Source organism: Herpailurus yagouaroundi, unplaced genomic scaffold (genome assembly GCF_014898765.1).
Source record: "Herpailurus yagouaroundi ecotype Mexico unplaced genomic scaffold, PumYag 161, whole genome shotgun sequence".
NCBI classification, from domain to species: domain Eukaryota; kingdom Metazoa; phylum Chordata; class Mammalia; order Carnivora; family Felidae; genus Herpailurus; species Herpailurus yagouaroundi.
Genome location: NW_024412402.1, coordinates 2,517,353 through 2,539,412, shown reverse-complemented (window position 1 = coordinate 2,539,412; position 22,060 = coordinate 2,517,353).

The window sequence follows — 22,060 nt, the reverse complement described above, 5'->3', positions numbered from 1 at the left end:
TGACAGCAGAGATCCCGATGTGGGGCTTGAACTCACAAACCACAAGATCATGACCTGAGCCGAAGTCGGACGCTCAACTGACTGAGCCCCCCAGGCGCCCCAAGGAAGTAGTTTTAATAAAACTCGAAGCAAATACTGAAGAGACAACCAAAATGAGATACGCACGTAGCGAAGCTTGGCCCAAACTTACTCCTATTAAGCTCCCTGGGGCTTGAAGACGTGTTGCTCAGACTCTGAATGGCAGTCCATACTGATCAATAAGGATTCTATTTTGGTGAGAACGGCATCGCGTATTTCCATTTATTCTTCTGGCCTTTCACAGCAGTCGCACCCCTTCCCAAGGGCTGGCTCACGGACAGAATGTGGATTTTGGAGACATGTCAGCTCAAATCCCAGCAGTGCTACCTACCACACACTGACTGTGTGGCTCTGGGCAGGTGACAGGGTTTATGGGGCACAGGGACTCGCAAGAAGGAGCGACAGCCTCCTACTGGCTAAAGGAATCAAAGGCATCAGTTCTAACACAAGGAGCCTCCTAGTGATGGTGAATGCCCTGCAACCAGGTAGGACGCTTCCCTGGCCGCTCCCACTTTCACCGCAGAAGGGATGAAAACTGCCTCTCGGTGACAGCACAAGTGGTAAGATGTGATTGCAAGGGAGTCTCTCTGCTCTCTGGGAGAGAACGTCTCTCTGTCTCTGCTCTGATTTCCACGGCATCCCTCCCACACACCTGTCTCTATTCTCAGCACCATGTGAGATTGCGTCCTGCCTTACATCTTCAATCAGGTGCACTTACTAGGGCCTCCCTACAGCAGTGGCTAGTGAGCCACTGAGTGGTGACTTTGGCCGCTTCATGGAAGTCACCCAGTGCGGTTTCTAGGACCCTCTATATTACATAATTCAGACCCTTCTCCCCGCTGCCCTTTTTCTGAATTTCCCAGGTGTCCTGGCCAGAGGCTACTTTTTTTTAACGTGTATTTATTTTTGAGAGAGAGAGGAAGAGGCAGAGACAGACAGAGCACGAGCAGGGGAGGGACAGAGAGAGAAGGGGACACAGAATCTGAAGCAGGCTCCAGGCTCCCAGCTGTCAGCGCAGAGCACGACGTGCGGCTTGAACCCACAAACCGTGAGATCATGACCTGAGCCCAAGTCGGACGCTCAACCGACTGAGCTCCCAGGCGCCCCACGATTCTGTGTTTTTGAATGGCATGTATGCATGGGTTTCAGCTTTCCATAAACAAGTCTTGTTGTGTGGAGAGCCACCCCTTGACCGGCAGGAAGGAACACAGTGCCCTGTGTGACATTCATTAACAGTGACCCAGCTCAGGCCCATGGTGACAGCTAATTTCAGAAGAAGATCCAGCCACTTTGCCAGCCAGAAATAAAATGCCATGCTTAGTAGCTTATTTCTTCTTCTTTTTAAAAAGCATTTTGAGAGGCAGAGTGAGAGAGAGAGAGAGAGAGAGAGAGCGAGCTAGGGAGGGGCAGACAGAGAATCCCAAGTAGGACCCACGTTGTCAGCACAGAGCCCGACGCAGGGCTCAAACTCACAAACTATGAGATCATGACCTGAGCCCAAATCAAGAGTCAGACGCTCAACCAACTGAGCCACCAGGCTCCCTGCTTATTTCTTCTTTAATTTACACTACTCACTGTTTTTTAAATAAAACACATAACCTGAACTGTACCAGAGGCCCAGGGTTTTGGATCCTCCTGTCTGGGCACAAGGTTAAGTCCAGCTCCTAGGTATAAAGGTACGTTCATTTTCTGAGTGAACCAATGATTTATACAGTTGACCTGTGATTTATAAACAAACTAGGCTATACCTACTTATCTATCTACTATCTACATATCTATCCTCTATCTATCTATCTTCTGTCCATCTATCTAAGAAAGAATCTCCTTACTATGAATGCATCTGTTTTCTTAAAATCTGAATGGAGAAAGCCTTCTTCAGGACTTTCACTTTACATGCAAGACCCAGAAAGAGCCAGGATAAATCTTCCCATGATTAGGAAGTAAACTTTCATTTCAAGAGAAATTACCTCACTTCTAAATTAGCTTGTATCTCCAGCAATCTTGTCTCAGGCATGATAAGACATAAATAATTACCAATTTCATGTCGGTGAAATTAAAGATCATGAAAAGCTCTTTGAAGCAATTTACACCTTGACAGAGAAAAGAGATTCTGTTTAAAAGGTAGTAAATTTTCCCTCCACCGGCTTCGGACTAAGGCTCAGGGAGGACGGGAACAGGAAGCAAACAGAATACAATTTGGTCCTTTCTTTCCTGGGACTTCAAAATTCAGGTTGAGCAGGTGCTTTTCTTTCCTGAGCGAGAGAGCAGTTCCCACGTCCTTTCAAGCATTTTTCTTTGCCTCTGAAGTGCTGGGTGTTTTCAGGAGCCGTGGGGAGGCTGTTTTATTCAGATTTCCGTTTCCTGATTTCCCTCATTGTGGTCTGTGCTTTGACACGGGCGCTGAACGACAGTATCTTCGGAGAAAAGCAGCTGGAAACTGCTTGCAGGCTCTAGTCACATAGGAAACAAACGCTCCTTTGTGGAGCCTGCAGACTGTTATCTTGACTCAAACGCTAAGCTTCTGTTGCAAGCCATCCATTCCCGTGGACGCCAGACTCAGCCGGACGGTGCCTCTTCGTGAGCACTTTGCCCTGAAGGTGACATTTATTTATCTGTGGTCCCTTCCTCTCACACTCGATAACACACCAGGCTCTCTGGAAAGGCAAGCAACCTGCTTGGCCGGTAATCAGTCTTTTATTCCAATCTGCTCTTGCTGTTGGCGTTTCTTCCATTGTTAATTACTACGCTTGTCACCTAGACCCCGGTAGGACGAATGGCACGACCCAGATCAGGCTGCAGAGCCACTTTCCCAGCAAACACCCTCTGCAGACATCGGAAGTACGAAGAACACGAAGCGGGAACGTCAGCCAAGGGCAAGGGAGGGAAAGAGCCCCCTGGGATCAATGCCGTGGGCCCTGCCAGACTTTTCTTTGGGTCGTTGAACCTTCCCGGGGAACTTAGGTCGACGAGCCTTTAAATCTACTCTGGGAGCCTCACTCCCGGCATCAGCCTGACCGAAGGGTGGAAGGGTCCCATGTGACTCACCTGGGGGTCTTGGTAAAGTCTCGCGGTGAGCTGTCATATTGATCCTGCTCTTAAGTTTGCTGAAGTGGATCACAATGGCACCAAAGTCACGGTTGGCGGAAGGAAAACACGAAGTTCAAGTCTCTGGTGTCCACAGACTATGTCTATGTATCGTTTTCTATTTTAGTTCTTGCTGACCTCTGCTTTCCTTTATCTGTTCTGACTCCATGTGCCTCCCTATTTACTCTGTATCAAGTAACTGTTCTCTCCCTACAAGTGTCATCGGAGGGTAACTCCCCAAATACACACAGCCACAGAGTAGCTGGGGTTCACTGACCTGACACCTCATTTTTTTTTAAAAAACACCTTATAGATCAGAGAATTTTTAGGTTCACAGAAAAATGAAGAAGGTACAGAGATTTCCTGTATACCTCTCCCCCGTCACCCCCCTGCACACACAGAGCCTTCTCACTACCAACAATCTCCACTAGATAAGTACGTCTGTTACAACGGATGATCCTATGTGGATACATGAGAATCATCTGAAGTCCATGGTTACATCACAGTTCACTCTTGGCATATGCTACATGCTATGGGTCTAGACAAATGTTTAGGGGTGAGTATTCACCATTGTAGTACCACACAAACTATTTTCACTGCCTTAAAAATCTGCCTACTTATTAACCTCCCCATCTCTGTAGACCCTGGCAAGTACTATGACACCTCATTTTTTAAAGATTTCCAATCTCAGGTCATTACGTATAAGAAGAAGAATATACCGCTTTTTTTAAAAAAAGTGTTTTTCAATGTGTATTTATTTTTGAGACAGAGAGAGAAAGAGCGTGAGCAGGGGAGGGGCAGAGAGAGGGAGACACAGAATCCGAAACAGGCTCTGGGGTCTGACCTGTCAGCACAGAGCTGGACGCGGGGCTCGAACCCAGGAACTGTGAGATCATAACCTGAGCTAAAGTCAGATGCTTAACTGACGGAGGCACCCAGGTGCCCCCGAACATGCCACTTTTTTTTATTATTCTCCCCAACCTCTCCTTTAAAAAAAATCATCCGTTATGTGTATTTATTACTGAATTCTTACTTAATAGGACTGCAAACCCTGCATCCTATTTTGTCTTACTGAGTAGAGTTTATATGGTCCGTCCATTTCACTTCCTACACTGTTTTTTTGACCAGAATTAGGAAATGAGCTGATATATATACCTAGAGGCATATAGCTAGAGGACAAATTAATGGTGATTAACTAAAATCATGTGGTTCAAAGTTATATTTGCTGTTAAGTATTTATGCCTCTATGAAAATAATTTTGTAATTAAAGCATGAAATACTGAATTGGCCATTAGTGGTATTCAACCACCATGAATCCGGAAAGTGCCAAGTTCATTCTGTAGTTTTACATATGCCTAATTGCTTTTAATAATAAAAATTCAGGGTCTCCTGGGTGGCTTAGTCAGTTAAGTGTCCAACTTGGGCTTGGGTCATGATCTCACAGTTTGTGAGTTTGAGCCCCATGTGGGGCTCTGTTCTGACAGCTCAGAGCCTGGAACCCGCTTCTGATTCTGTATCTCCCTCTCTCTCTGCCCTTCCCCCTGCTTGTGCGGTCTCACGCATGCTCTCTCTCTCTCTCTCTCTCTCTCAAAAATAAGTAAACATTTAAAAAATAATAAAACTTTAAATTATTTTAAAACATAGTAATACATCATTATATGTCCATGATACATCAGTATCTCTTGACACACATTTTTATTCTCAATATCATTAAACCATTTTAATTTATAAAACAGATGATACATTTAATTAACCACAATGATTCTTGGAGGTGAGGGAACTAACTTCTGTTAAACCCTGACTGTTTCTAGGTTTCTTACGTCCACTATATAATTTAATCCTATAGCAGTCCTGAAAATGTATCTCCATTTTGCAGTTATTCTTATTTTCCAGATGATGAAATTTGAGGCTTAGAGACATTAAGTAATTTTCACAGCTAGAAGGTGGTGGGGCCACGATCAAAATTCAGATGCATCTTCAACCCAAAGCCTGAAAACTTATGTCCCTTGTCTAGTCTATCAAGCAGGGTGAGTGGTTTATTAGGGTAATTGTAAATAAACACACTGGGATTAACTTCTAAATATTGTGTGCTTCCCGGTGTGTCCCGTTTGAAAGTGGGAGGGGCGGGTCTGGGGGCCGAGTGACCTGTGGGTCCAGCTTTATTAAATAGTTAGGCTGTTGAGTCCTTCACCTCCCCCAGCAGCCTGGAGGGGTTATTTAGTCATATCCCAGGGAAGAGCCGATAGTTGGATAAAGGGCGACTTAAGAAACTGAGAAGGGAGAGGCGCCTGCGTGGCTCAGTCGGTTAAGCATCCGACATTGGTTCAGGTCATGATCTCGCAGTTGGTGAGTTCGAGCCCCGCGTCGGGCTCTGTGCTGACAGCTTGGAGCCTGGAGCCTGTTTCAGATTCTGTGTCTCCCTCTCTCTCTGCTCCTCCCCTGCTTGTCCTCTCTCTCTCTTTCTCTCTCTCTGTCTCAAAAATAAATTAAAACATTAAAAAAAAAAAGAAACTGAGAAGAGAAAAGTAACTCAGAGGTTTATGGTTTCAGGGAGATCAGAGGAGAGGCAAACTGATCAAGAGAAAAGGCAGAAAGGTAGATTGAAGCTTCTGTGTTGTCACTTGGTAATTTAGAAGAAACAACAAGGTAGTTTTTCTTGGTATTTAAATGCAGATATGAGTTCTACTTGATTGAGAATAAGCTGAGGGAGAACCAAAACAGAATAATTAAATTTGAATTAAGAAGATACAGGGGCGCCTGGGTGGCGCAGTCGGTTGAGCGTCCGACTTCAGCCAGGTCACGATCTCGCGGTCCGGGAGTTCGAGCCCCGCGTCGGGCTCTGGGCTGATGGCTCGGAGCCTGGAGCCTGTTTCCGATTCTGTGTCTCCCTCTCTCTCTGCCCCTCCCCCGTTCATGCTCTGTCTCTCTCTGTCCCAAAAATAAATAAACGTTGAAAAAAAAATTAAAAAAAAAAAAAAGAAGATACAAAGAAAGGGGATGGAAAGAAAATACTTCAAAGTATTATCAGTAGTTACATCTGGGAGTACAAGATATGTTTACGTTTCTCTTTGTGTCTCTCTCTTTTTTTAACCTTACAGATTCTCTCTATCGAATATATACTCTAAACACTGTTTAGAAAAGAAGCACATTAGGATTACTGGAAGGCAAGGCCTGACAGAGTTTTAAAACCAGTTTCCGAACTTACTAGCTTTGTGATCCTGGGCAAGTTACATACCCTCTCTGATCACTGGTATGTATTTTTTATGTTTTCTTTTAGAGAGTGGGGGGTGGGCAGAGAGAAGGAAGGAGAGAATCCCAAGCAGGCTCCACACTCAGTGCACAGCCCGACGTGGGGCTGGATCGCACAGCCCTGGGATCACGACCTGACCTGCAATCAGAGTCAGATGCTCAAAGGACTGATCCACCCAGGTGACCCTGAGCATTGGTATTTTTATTTATTAAATTACTTACTACATGGTAACTGATTTTATACTTAATATAATTACTATTATTCTCAACATCTAGACAGTGTTTTGGCTACGAGCAGAATTATTTAGTTTTTTGCCTTTTATGTAAATAAACTACTTTATTTCATTTCAAATAATCAAAAAATAATTACACGTAGATTATTTCCTAAAGGTTTTCTCCCCTAAAGATGCCTATTACTCATCTGCAGCATTCAGCTCATGCACAGCATCACAGACCAGCTGACGGACGGCCTTGGACAGAGGGAAACTCTGGGTGAGAGTCCAAGCTGAGCCACAAGATGTCAAGCCTTCACACAGTGAGAAACATCAGGCAACCTGCAGGATCGAATATCTGTGCTCTAAGCTCACCGGGGCGGCCTCGAAAGTCCCATGTGTGTCTTACCTTCCTGAAATCCAGTAAGCACTCGCTATACGTTTCTGGGCATGACTCTGTGTGTAACCCACGGCTACTCTAGGGCCTCTGTGCTGAGCTGTCAGCACAGAGCCTGATGTGGGGCTTGAACTGATGAACCATGAGATCATGACCTGAGCCGAAGTGGGACACTTAACCGACTGAGCCACCCAGGTGCCCCATCACGTTATAATTTTTCTTAAAATCCTTTTCCCTATGTGTCTTACCCCCTCCACCCCGACGACAACCCCCCCCCCCCCCACCGAGGTTTCCTCTAAGACTCTCCCATTCACAAATTTCACCCTCTGTCAAAACTGCCTTTCACCTCATCCCATGGGGGCTCCTCTCTGCTTTCTCCCGCCCCAGCTTTCTTATTCTTATTTTCCTCTAGAGTAAATCATGCCCTTTTCGGCTGAAATATTCTAGTTTCCTCCTTCCCAACCCACCCAACAACATGCCCATCTGCTGAAGATGGCCCAGAGGCCTGGAGAGGGGACAGAGAATAAAACTGTTTTCATTTCAAGTACGCATGACAAATACATGTTTAAAATAAGCACGTGAAAAATAAAGTAGGCACAAGAATGATTTCTCTCATTCCCAAAGGTATTTTACCATTTGAAACTATTAGACATCCAGAAAATTACCTAAATCCCACCACACTGTTGTATTACAAATGGTACCAGTAGGTATAGTTAAACGCCCACGATGTGCCGGGCACCGTAGAGAATATCCATGGCGTGTTATCTTACTCAGTCTTCAGGGTAACCTTCTGACAGGTTAGCTACCTTGTGTGAGGGGATGTAGTAAGCGGGGGTGAATGAAGATTTAGTCTGGCTCTCAGGGCTACATAATTTCAAATCCTGTGAACTTGTTCACCATAGTATTTCTCATGGGAATATGGCTACTAGTTAAAGAAAAGAATCAGCCATGGTCCAAGCCTGGGTTAGTATCTGAGCTTCTTAGCAGCTGAATGACCCTAGGGCCTGTTCCTCTTGATAGGACGGAATCACTTTGATGATTCGATGAGTACCTAAACAAAGCCAAGAACAGAAATAGGTTTGGACGGACCTTTGTGAGAGCTGATTTCTTCGCTAAGGGTTTGTGACTACGATAAACTACCAAACAGAGCAGCTTTACAAAAATGACAAAGCTCCTTGGATGAGCACTTCAGGTTTTCTAGTTTCGAATTTTACTTTTAAATAAATAAAGCCTCCCCTGTCATTTGAGCTCCTGGGTTTCGACTCAAGTGTGTGTGAGACCCCACTGCACAAGCTGGTTCTTGCTTTTGACACACTTTGACCATTTCTTTTTGGAACAATTATATTGGACACAGACTTGTAAAACTCAATTATTCTTCGTCCAGATACACATGTAGAGAGGCCTGACTAGACATTTCCAGACATGACTGTGTTTGTTACTGCAAATCATTACATCAAACGCATCAGTATCTTTTTGTTCATCCTTGCAAACAACCTCTTTCTGCCAGGCGCCATTAAAGTTACTTTACTTGGATTTCTGGTTGGGGTGTGTGTGTATAAAGCATTTATATGTGCATGTTCACAGCCTTTCCATCTATATAAAATGCATCAGCCTGGAAATCTTATAAGAATGAATTTTTCCCTCTAGACTTTTGAGTTATTTTTCTCTCTAATCTTGGCTGGAGGCAATGTAAAAATGGCTGCTTACCCAGTTCAGACCTGCACTTGTGGCTAACCACGGCAGGGAGTGAAGGGTGTAGGGGGTATAAATTGCTGAAATAAAATGACTGAAGTGTTTTCAGGCACCAAGAAGCTGGCCTCCTTAGATGGAGAGGAGTCAGAAGACATCTCTCGGTTCCTGAGACAGTTCTTTCATCCCTGCGGACTGGATACAGAGCCCTCGAGAGGTCCTGCACTGACCCGTGGATTTCACCCAGATGGTTCCAGCAACTCGAGGGAGATGGTAGACTAACCCAGGTGTTGTGGACAGAGTCCTAGGGTACTTAGCATGTCTCTACCTACGGGGAGCGGGCTGCAACACTGTCTTGGGGCCGCATCCAACTCGACGTACTCGACCGTAATGATCTGCCACGGCAGCAAAAGGCTTTCGCAGGCTCTGTCTTTGCCTCGGCCGACCACAGCCACGGCTGGGCCTGTTTTCTTCCTCTTCTTCCCTTTTAGCTTTTAGCTTTGACACAGCGCTAGATCCCTTCAAATGCTCGCAAGGCATCCTGTTTCTGTGCCGGTTCCGGCTCCTCAGGGCTCACTCAGAGCCTTCTGAGTTCTCATGTGCTTCTTCGCCACCCATCAGAGCCACAGGGATTGAACTTGTTTCGTGTAGGCGTTAACCTCAGATTGTCCCAGAAGACGGCCCCCTCCTCCAAAGTGCTTCCCTGTCTAAGGGCTGTTCCCAAGGTGCCGTCTCATTCTGCTGCTGCCTGGTGCTCAGGCCTGGTGGGGCGAGAACGAGCAGGAGGTGTTAATTGAGTAGCATGAGCGACAGTTGATGACGGAGAGGCAAAGCCGCTCTCTCTCATTTCTTCCCTAGCCTCAGGTTTAGAGACACAAAGACAATACATCCGAATTGCACCGTATACTTGGAGAAGCTGAGAGGGTATACGCACGTCGAGACAGGGCCCTCCTCCGGAATATAAAGTCGGAGGGACACAGTTGTAGCTCCCCAGCGGATGAGGACTTGATGGCAACACAGGATTAATCTTCTGGTGGGGCTACTCGGGGTTTCAGGCGTGGACGTACGTGCGTGTAACAGGGACCATGGCAGACTGAAGAGTCATAGCTACAGCAAAGTGACACAGAGAGGGGAGGTCAAAGATCAGTGCCTATGTGGCATATTTCGTGCAACTGGAGAAGAGGAGAAAACTCAGGGGTGGACAATAAACCCAAGGGAATCTACCTCAAAGGCCCATTTTTGTTTTTATTTTTCTAAGTTTATTTATTTATTTCCAGAGAAAGGGAGAGAGCACGTAGGGGACGGGCAGAGAGAGGGAGAGAGGGAGAGAGAGAGAGAGATCATCCAAAGGAGGCTCCACACTCAGCGCACAGCCCGATGCAGGGCTTGAACCTACGAAGCAGGAGATTATGACCTGGGCCGAAACCAAGAGCTGGATGCCTAAGTGACTGAGCCACCCAGGGACCCCTCACAGGCCCATTTTTAACACATAATCAGTCTAAGACACAAGTTTGAATAAGTTTATCTTGTAATTCTTTCTGGAGGCAGTATAATTGAAGAGACTTATTTTCACAGAAGAAAACCTGTGACTCCATTTTCACAATTCAATCCGATTACGTACTTTCATTCATGTGTGTTCCCTCTTAGTTTTTACTTCCACACATAGATTCCACTGAACAGTCACAAGGGGAACACTCAGGTCCTCTGTTCAATAAACATCATACCCAATGTGTTCCTTGTTCAGTTAGAGTGTCCAAACTCATCTTCTTTCTGATATATATATTATGATTATAGATTAAGCAGTTGGTGGATATTTCAAGATTGTTTGGATTTCTCATTACAATAACGAAAATGGCAGCAAACATATTCTTAAACACAACTTTGATTCTCTTTAACTCCTTACTCAAGAGAAATCCATAGATGCTAGTGTTTGTGTCAAAAACACCATTATTTTTATGGCTCTTGAAATGACTTGTCATATCACTTTCTCAAAGAATAAAAGATAAAGTCAATATACAAGCATATATATTGAATATATTGTATATTTATATATAACTCAATCAGGTGAATTATTTATCTCTCATTTTATTAGGGTTTTTTCCTAGGGGTTTATCTTTTTTTTTTTTTTCCATTTGGAACATATTCTTTGATCTCCTCAGTTTGTTTAACTTTCTGTTTGTTTCTTACAAGTGTACCTGTATACATTTTTTCAGGTACACATTTCTCAGGTATATATATACAAGATGAATTCCTTCTGGAGACTGTTCGGCCTTTCAGTTCTGGGAAGTTATCTCTACCATTTCTTTAATACCTTCCTCATCACCATTTTCTTAGTTCTCTATCTGGAACTCCTGGATTTGGTCTGGATTGATTTTCTATTAATGTTGTTGCTGTTTTTCATATTCCATCTTTGACTACTTTGTTTTAATTTGTGGGAGATTTCCTTGAATTTATTCTATTTTTTTAATGTTTATTTATTTTTGAGACACACACACACACACACACACACACACACACACGAGTTGGGGAGGGGCAGAGAGAGAGGGAGACACAGAATCTGAAGCAGGTTCCAAGCTCTGAGCTGTCAGCACAGAGCCCGATGGGGGGGCCCGAATCCACAAACCACGAAATCATGACCTAAGCTGAAGTCAGATGCTCAACCAACTGAGCCACCCCGGTGCCCCTTGAATTTAGTCTTTAACGTAAAAAGGATGCTCATCTGTAACCTAGAATCCCTGGTCAAGACTGACACATTCGTTTCACAGGGTGGCTGATGTAGAAGGTCAATGGAGTCTCACACTAGGACTTGCACTCCCTGGTGTTCCCAGACTTCTGCCCCATCTTGGGGCCCCAGTGCCAGGTCCACGTGGGGTTATACACAGCTGGCATCTGGCCTCGGTCGAGACCCTGCTGCACGGCCACGTCAGCTGCAGAGTTCCCTGAGGTCTCTATGACAGCTGCATCCACTGCACAGTTCAGCCTTTCTCTCTGTCTGCACCACCTTCCTTCATCCCTCACAGTTGTGCTTCCCAGCAGTGCTCCCCAGGAAACACCTTGCTCACAGATTCCGGTTTCTTTCTGTCTCATCGGGAAGCTGACCCACAACAAAATCCCTCTTCTGAATTTTCCCATTTCTTACTCTTTTCTTTCTAGGTAATGGATGTCTTGGATTGTTTTCCTGTGACTCTCACATCTGTTTTCACATCCTCGGTTTCTTTATGTTCTTCTTTTTGGGTGATTTCCTGAAAACGGGCTCTCTAATCCTTTTGATTTTTTTATTTTTGGCAGTGTTTATGTCCAATAGCTCCTATTCTGATATTTCTTTCCCAAAATAGTAATTTGCCCTTGTTTTATAGGTCAGACAGCTTTGTTTGCTTTGGATTATTTTGGATCTCTTCTGTTATCTCCTTCATGTCATTTCAACATATGCCTCTCGTGTTGGAGACGTTCCTCAAATGTTCCCTGACCCTTAGTTTCTGGAAGGGAATGTGCACGTTTGGGGTTTTTTTTCCTTGGAAGGTTTTATTTCATGGGGATGAAGTCACGGCCATTATTATTGTGCATTCTCAGATGCCAGGAGTTTATTCTTCTCTGTGGCCATTTAACCTCGAAAATAACCCTCTATCTGCAGCCTCATAATGATCATCTGTGGTCAAGTATTCACTAGAGAAATAGCTTCTTTCCATTCATTTAGATCTACTTTAATTTTCTTTCAATCATGTTTTATAATTTTCAGTGTACAAGTCTTTTTCTTGTTTCATTATTTTTTGAATATTTTTTTTTCTTTTTCATGCTACTTTAAATGGAACTGCTTTCTTTATTTCATTTTTGGACTGTTGACGGCTTGTGTGTAGAAACACACCTGATTTATATATGTTTATCTTGTATCTTGCAACCTTGCTGAATTTGTTTATTAGCTCTGATTGTTTTTTGGTGGGTTCTTCAGGATTTTGTATTTACGAGATTATGTCATCCCAAATGGAGATAGCTTAGGCTTCATCCTTTGTGACCTGGAGGCCTCTTCTTTCTTTCTCTTGACAAATTACCCTAACTGGGACCTCTAGTACAATGTTGACTAGAAGTAGTAAGCGTGGGCACCCTTGCCTTGTTCTTGATCTTAGAAGGAAGGCTTCCAGTTTCTCCACCATTAAGTGTAATGATGGCTGTGCATTTTTCACAGATGCCATTCATCAGGTTTAGGAAGTTCCCTTTTATTCTTGGTTTGATGAGAGCTTTTTATCATTGCCCCCCATTCTTGCTGTCTCGAATACCTGGTGACACCACATCCTGTTACCCTCCACGGTTCTGTGGAACAGATGGAGTCCCTCTCAAATGTCCTTTCGTCCTCGCACAGTTTAGGCTGTGAAATTCTCTATCCTTCCCACTGGAGTCGCCACTGACACAAAGTGGTGGGTATGTGCAAGTGTGGGATTCCAAAGCATGTCATATCTATTTCTCAGTAACTACACACATCACACAGTAATGGTAGGGCTCGTCCGTTCGTCCCCTTTCCTACAGTGTACTGATGGGCTGTACGCTAGTTTACCCAACTTGCTGCCTTCCGAAACTAACTTAGTCACGATTCTCTTTTTCATTTGCCTTTAATTCTTTTAACTGTTTATTCATTATCTTACTCTTTGTCTTTCCTACCCTTTCATTTTCTCTAACCTGTTTTTTTCCTTCCCTCTCCCTTTTTTCAGTCCAGTGATTTCCATTAAACTTGTATCATTAAACAGAGCCCTGTGGAAATCCTCATCCTTGGTCTTTCATGCATGTCATTGCATTCGGAGTTTAAAAGTCAAGTCCTTCCTAGATTTGGAAGTCAGTAAGTTAAATGTTACAACATGGCTCTGGCACTTAAATTTGTGACCACGGATGAGTCAAGATTCTCCGGGCGTGGCTTGCATTATCGACGACATATGGCAGTTGTAATAACTGAAAGGGTTTTCGTACACAAAGTTTCTATCACCTGGCCTTGCATGAGCAAGTGCTCCGTTAAAGTTTAACTTTCTTCTCATTCTCACCTACAGATCTACAACATGAGATGCATTTTCCTTCCGTGCCTCTCTCTCTACTGAGTCATGATGACAGAATTTAGATGCATTAATTTACTGACTTAGCATTAATTTTCTTTGACTTTTCTCTAGGGAAGTTTAGAAGGTACTGTACAGCTCGAACTCATATCGGGAGGTGTCAAAAACCTTTGATACTTTGGGACAAATCACCATTTGCCACATTTTCCCTGAGCCTTTAATACGGCTAATTCTAAGCTCCCTGTCTCCAGGTTTTGACTTAGAAACTCATGGGGAATATTCACCTTTTCATGTGCTCTTTTGCTAGGCCCTGTTTACCTCATGTTTAATCCTTGGGTTGAACTCAAGATCAGCATCATCATTGAATCTCTTGCCTCCCATGTTTATTCTCTTGGGATGTCGGCTTAAGACATGACTCTCTTTAGCGGAAAGCTTACTAGCTATGAGAAGAACCTGGGATGGTGTGCTTTCCTAGGCTGGAGATGTATGTTAGACTTGTCTACTGAAAACCATCTTAGACTTTTGGTTCATAATTAAAAACAATGATGTTTTAAATTGAAAATGTTCTAGTTGTTTATGGTAGAAAAATTAAGAACCATGAGTAAGCAAAGTATGAATTTTTAAAAATCAACTCATAATCTAGGGCACCTGGGTGGCTCAGTCGGCTGAGCATCCGACTTCGGCTCAGGTTATTATCTCACAGTTCGTGAGTTTGAGCCCCACGTCGGGCTCTGTGCTGACAGCTCGGAGCCTGGAGCCTGCTTCGGATTCTGTGTCTCCCTCTCTCTCTGCCCCTAACCCACTCGCATTCTGTCTCTGTTTCTCTCAAAAATAAATAAACATTAAAAAAATTTTAAAAAAATCAACTCATAATCCTACTATGTAGTACCCAATAATCTTTCCAGATGTTTTCTACAGTTTTATAGTTGATTCAGCTCAGGGGGAAGAAGCTCCATATGTCTGTTGTTAGGACAGACCACCTAAACACGACATGTGAATTGTCAAATTCTCTCCCAAATATTTAGATTCAGTGGAAGGGAATTGAAGCCTTATTTTTTTTACGTGCTTGTCAACACATAGGCAAACTACTAACTTGTCACTGTATATTGTGAATCAGGTTAGCTAGCTGTTTTCAGATTCCTTTTCTTCTAATCATACTGTGTTGTTTATGACACATTTAATGGTTTCTCTTCAATGTTCCTGTAAAATTCCTGTAAACAAGAAATATTTTACTTGAGAGTGTTTATAGCTCAATACTAAGATTAAGCTTAAATTTCACAAATGGGGAAAGATCAGAACGGTGGGTTAGGACATTTGCTGTCACTTTTGAGGCTTGGCTTTATAAGGTCAGAATATAACAGACTATTTCCTCTAAAACACTATCCTGCTGGTGGAGGGATGGTGGGGCCTAGTCTTCTAGCAAAATACAAAATCTTCTTGCAGCTGTAATGAAATGAGTCCATCTGATTTCACTGAATTATTGCATTTTCTATGAAAAGATGTTATTAGTCTTTAAAGCAAAGCAAACAGTGGACATTATCATATGTAAGTGAGAGTAGTTAGTTTCAACCTTGGCTGCACATTAGAATCATACAGCTTTTGGGGGCGCCTGGTGGCTCAGTCGGTTAAGCTTAGTCCGACTTTGGTTCAGGTCATGATCTCCCGGTTCACCGGTTCAAGCCCCACATCGGGCTCTGTGCTGACAGCTCAGAGCCTGGAGCCTGCTTCAGATTCTGTGTCTCCCTCTCTCTCTCTCTGCCCCTCTCTGCTTGCATTCTATCTCTCTCTGTCAAAAATAAATAAACATTAAAAAATTTTTTTAAAGAATCATAGAGCTTTTTAAAATCCCAAAGCCATGGATGCACTCCAGGTGATTAAATCAGAATTTCTGGAGGTGAGGCACAGGCACATCAATTTCCTAGGGCTGTCATAACAAGCCACCCCAAACTTGGTGACTTAAAACAACAGAAATTTCTTCCTTCACTGTAGTCTGAGATCGAAGCCTTGGCAGGGTCGTGCTGTCTCTCAAGGGGACGATCCTCGCCTTTCCCTAGCTTCTAGTGGCTGTCAGAACTCCTGGCATCCCTTGACTTGCAGCCGGATCATATTATCTCTGCTTCCATTGTCACAGAGACTTCTTCCCTGTGTCTCTTCTGTGTCTCAGTATCCCTGCACCCCTCTCCTCTTTTTTATACGACACCAAGTGGATTTCCAATATGACCTCATCTTTTAAAAATTTTTTTAATGTTCTCTTTTAATTTATTTTTGAGAGAGTGACATAGAGCAAGTGAAAGAGGGGCAGAGGGAGAGGGAGACACAAAGTCCAAAGCAGGCGCCAGGCTCTGAGCTGTCAGCACAGAGCCCAGTGCAGGGCTTGAACTCAGAAATGGTGAGGTCATTACCTAGGGAAGTCTTGACATTTAACCGACTGAGCCACCCAGGCGCTCCCCCCCCCCCACCCCCCGCCACCCCGGCCCCAATATGACCTCATCTTAACTGGATTACACATTACAGGTACTGCAGGTTAGGATTTCAGCAGCATCTTCTTTTTGTGGGCAGTGGGGGAGATGGAGTGACACAGTTCAGCCCTCCACACCAAGCAAGAGTAATTTTGGTTCCCTGGGTCATTCTATGGCACCGTAGCTAAGGCAGAGAACCATTCTTTCAGAAAGCGCTTCTCAAACTTTAATAGGCATATGACTCATTTGGGCATCTTGTTAAAACGCAGATTCTGCTACACTGATTCTGCAGTGAGGCCCGACGCCCTGCATTTCTCACAAGCTCCCAAGTGGTGCTGGGGCTGCGGTCCACACTGCAAGAACCGCGTAGGCAGAGCGCAGGTTTTGTGAGCTTCCTTGCAGCTCCATCTCTGGGTCGCCTGCTAGACTCAGGCACTTTGGCACCCTTGCGAGAAACTTACCAAGGTCAAACGTTTAGTTCTAGCTGATGAATGGATTAGCTTTTCTTTTAAATTACACATTTTGGTCCTTACCTCTGTTCTCTTCTTTGTGGCAACAATGAAATGTGGGGGAAGAAAAGGTGGGGACATATAATGTGCCTCCAAGGCACCTTCTATTGAAATGAGAGAGAATTTTCTAGAAACCATTTGTAAATCACTCCAACTTCACCCTTTCTTCCCTTATTCATTCCCATAATAAAATAAAGAAGTTCAAAATGAGCATGTATATTTAAAAAATAACACCTGAGTGGCTCAGTCACTTAAGTGTCTAACTCTTGATATCGGCTGAGGTCATGATCTCGGCTGACGTCATGATCTCAGGGCTGAGAGATCGAGCCCCATGCTGTGCTCTGAGCTGGGCAAGGAGCCTGCTTGGGATTCTCTCCCTCTCCCTCTCTCCTGCTCATGCATGTGCACACACTCTCTCTAAAAAAACAATTCAATAAAAAAAATAACAGCTTTATGACTCTTCTTACCATCTAATTTTTAAAGGGACTTTTATCCTCAGGCTGAAAAAATTCCAAACACATTTAAACAGAACAAAATGCAGCTTGACTAGAGATATAAATTGATAAGGACAAATCCCGCTGGGGTCTGTTTCACTTGTCCTTCTAAAATAAATTTAAATTTCCCTAACTGGGATTAAAAATAACTAACTGACATAACTTGCTGAGCACAACAAAGACATGAAATTAACTAACACTTTAACAGATGACTTCCCCCCCCCCCCCCCACTTTGGATCACAAATGCCATTTTTCTTTTATGTGACTCTTCTCTGTAATTTAGCAAAAACAATCTTGCGGGTTTATTAAAACAACTTTTGCCAATTAAGGAGAAATCACAAAATCTACTTAAGAGATTTGTGAAGGGTGCTGGCATATAGTGGTTTTTTAGTTGAACTGAATTATAAGACTTAACAATATGAAAAGTTGAGGCTTTGTTTCCTAACTTTTTTATTTTGGAAACTGTCAAATCTCCAGACAACTTAAAGACAGCACTATGAATGCCCATATACACTTCAGTCGGAGTCCTCTATCGTTAATATTTTGCCATTTTTGTTTTTACTCTGTCTCTCTCTTTCCATTTTTATTTTTGCTAGACCATTTGAATATTTCACACATCATAACTAAACACTTGGACCCACTTCACCTAAGAGCAGGGACATTTTCCAAATAATCACAGTGCCATTATCACATCCAAGAAATGTAATATAAATAACTGTATCATCTAAAACACAGTTCATATGGAAAAATACACAGTTTACCCTAAATTCCCTTTATCGCTGTATATGCCTTTTCTTTCTATCTTTTTTCTTCTTCTTATTTTAAACATTCAGGATCCTGAACGGACTGATTATTGGCAATAAAATTGAATCAGTAATCAAAAAGTTCCCAACAAACACAAGTCCAAGACCAGATGGCTTCACAGGTGAACTCTATGAAACATTTAAAGGAGAGTTGATTCTTATTCTCCTCAAACTATTCCAAAAAACAGAAAAGGAAGGAATGCTTCCAAATATATTCTGTGAGGCCAGCATTCACTTGATAACCAAACCAGACAAAGAAACCACCAAAACAAAACACCTACAGGCCAATATCCCAGATGAACAGAGAGGCAACAATCCTCATAAAATATTGGTAAACTACATTCAACAACACATTAAAAGGATCATTCTCCACAATCAAGTGGGTTTTGTTCCAGGGATGCAAAAATGTTTCAATATTTACAAATCAATCAACATGATGCATCGCATTAGCAAATGAAGGATACAAATCAGAAGATCATCTCAATAATGCCCAAAACACACTTGACAAAACTCAACATCTATTCGTGACAAAAACTCTCAGCAAAGTGAATTTAGAGGGAATGTATCTCCACATAATAAAGATCACATATGACAAACTTACAGCTAACATCATACTCAGTGGTGAAAAACTCGGGAGTTTTATCTCCATGATCAGGAACAAGACAGAAATGCTCACTGTCACCACTTTTATTCAACACAGTACTGGAAGTCCTAGCCACAGCAATCAGACAAGAAAAATAAAAGGCATCCAAATTGGTAAGGAAGGAGTAAAACCATCACTATTTGCAGATGACAGTATACACAGAAAACTGTAAAGCCTCCACCAAAAACCCATTCAAAGTAATAAATGAATTCATTAAAGTTGCAGGGCACAAAATTAATATACCTAAATCCATTGTGTTTCTATATACTAATGACAAAGTAGCAGCAAGAGAAATCAAGACTATAATTCCATGTACAATTGCACCAAAAAGAATAAAATATCTAGGAGGAAATAGGACAAGAAAATGAAAAACTCATACTCTAAAAACTCTAAGATATTGATGAGAGAAACTGAATATGACAAAAAAATCAATGGGAAGGTATATCATAGACTGGAAGAATTCATACTATTGAAGTGTCCGTAGTACCCAAAGCAATCTACAGACTCAATGCAATCCCTATCAAAATACCAACGGCATTTTCCACAGAACTAGAATATGTAATCTTAAAAATTTTATGGCACCACCGAAGACCCTGAATATCTGAAACAATCTTGAGAACGAAAAACAAAGCTGGATGTATCACAATCCCAAATTGCAAGATATACTACAAGGTTACAATAATCAAAACAGTATGATACTGGTGTAAAATAGGCAGATAGGTCAATGGAACAGGATAGAAAGCCCACACATGAACTCACACCTATACGGTCAGTTCATCAAAGGAGGCAAGAAGATACAACAGGGAAAAGATAGTCTCTTCAGTAAGTGGTGCTGGGAAAACTGGACAGCTCCGTGCAAAAGAATGAAACTGGACCATTTTCTAACACCATACACAAAAATAAACTCAAAATGGATTGAAGACCTAAATGTAAGACCCAAAACCATAAAATTCCTAGAAAAAAATGTAGGCAGTAATCTCTTGGACATGGCCGTAGCAATGTTTTTCTAGATATGCCTCCTTTGGCAAGGGAAACAAAAGCAAAAATAAAATACTGGGATTTTACCAAAATAAAGAGCTTTTGCACAGAGAAGGAAACCACCAACAAAACAAAACAAAACAAAACAAAACAAAACAAAGCAACCACCTGAATGGGAAAAGGTATTTAGAAGTGACATATCTATCCTATAATGTGCTAATATCCAAAATATATAAAGAACTTGCACAACTCAACAGCAGAAAAACAAACAATCCAGTTTAAAAATGGGCAGAGGAACTGAATAGGTATTTTTCCAAAGAAGACGTACAGATGGCAAACAGACACATGAAAAGACGCTCAGCATCACTCATCATCACAGAAATGCAAATCAAAACTATAATGAAACATCACCTTACACCTGTCAGAATAATAACAAGTGTTGGCAGGGATGTGGAGGAAAAGGAATCCTCGTACACTCTTGGTGGGGATGTCAATAGGTGCAGCTACTAGGGAAAACACAATGGAATTCCCTCAAAAAATTAAAAAAGAAATACTATATGATCCAGTAATTCTGGTATTTGCCCAAAGAAAATGAAAATACTAACTTGAAAAAGTATACGCCCTCCTATGTTCACTGCAGCATTATTTACAAGGGCCAAGATTCGAAGCAACCTAAGTGTTGATTGAGAGGTGAATGGATAAAGAAGACGTAGCCTATAAATACTGTATATTCCATACAACGGAATATCACTTAGCCACAAAAAAGCATGAGATCTTGCCATTTGTGACAACATGGATGGACCTATAGGATATTATGCTAAGTGAAATAAACCAGTCAAAGAAAAAGACCATGCGATTTCACTTACCTGTGAAACCTAAGAAACAAAGGAACAAACAAACGAAGCAGAGGCAGACCCATGAAGACAGAGAAACTGGTGATAGCCAGAGGAAAGAAGGTAAGGGGACGGGCAAAATGGGTGAAGGGAAGAAAGAGATACAGGCTTCCAGCGATGGAATGAATAAATCATGGGACTGAAAGGTACAGCAATGTCATTGCAAAAATGGGTAATGACAGATAGTGGCTACACTTGTGGTGAACACAGCACACTATATAGAGGTGTCGAAACACTATGTTGCACGTCTAAAACTAACGTAATGTGTGTCAACTATACCTCGATACAGATAAATAAATTAAAAAATTCAGGATCCAAGCAGCACTGTGCATCACATCTAGCTGTCTCTCCTATCTCTGTTCTTAGAAAATCATACTTCTTCACTACACATTTTCCAAATGAAGATCAAAAGTGTATTCAGAAGCTTATAAAAGAACGGAAATCTTTAATTCATAAAATACTTTTACTAACATATCGCAGGAGTTAGGAATCCTCTTTAAGACAGGATTATCCCCACTACTCGGTTTGTATCTGTCATCAGGAGATGCCCAGGACTCTGGGGTCTCTCCACATTCACCCTCATTGCATCCTTCCCAGCTCCTAAAACCAACGGACTGTGCTTTCTGAAACTCAAGGCCAGTTATCAGCAAACGTCCTACTCTTTAGAACCTGTTTTGAATGTTCCCTCCGCCTTTTTGTTCTAACTGAAGTTTGGTTCTGATTTGCACAGCCCACATATCCCAGGGTCTAGAGGTGGCGAGGGTGTTCTTCTTGTGCTTTCACTCCCACATCTTTGAGATTCATGCCATCTACCACCTCCCCTTGTAATCAGCTCCTGACTCAGACTCAATTCTCCTCTGTCCTTGAATACCTTAGCTCCTAACTCATCAATTTTCCCCTCATGCTTTTAACAGGCATTTCTGACGGAAGAAATTCCAGGCCGAATCTGTATTCAGCATATATTACGTGTTTGGAAATGGACTTAATAGTAATTGTTGGTCACTCAGGGGGCGGTGTATTTCATTATTTTTAAAGCTGAATTAACTAGGTTAACCGTCAAATTGATTTGGACATTTAAACAGCGGAATTGGATAACTCATATTACAATACAGAAAATTGTTTTGTATTTGAATGTTTAATATTGGCAGCAAAAAAAAACCAAAAAAACAAAAAAACAACCCAGTTGATTGAGAGAAACAGAATAAGGGAATATAAAGAATTGGCTGCAGCCAAGTACTTATGTTTTTCCTGCTTACTGATAGAGCACAATGGGAGAAAAGTGATTAAAACCCAGAGGTAAATATGGTAAGTACATGTAAGTAGACTTCGGGTGTCAATTCTTAAAAATGTGTGTGTGTGTGTGTGTGTGTGTGTGTGTGTGTGTGTGTGTGTGTTTTGTAGGTATGTATAAGCATCATAGGTTAGTATTCCACAGCCTAATGTCAAGGAATTCAATTTGTATTCAAAGATTAATTTACATTTTCTAAACTCAGGGAAGCTCCAGGCCTGAGAATTCATATTGATTTAGTAAAAACTAT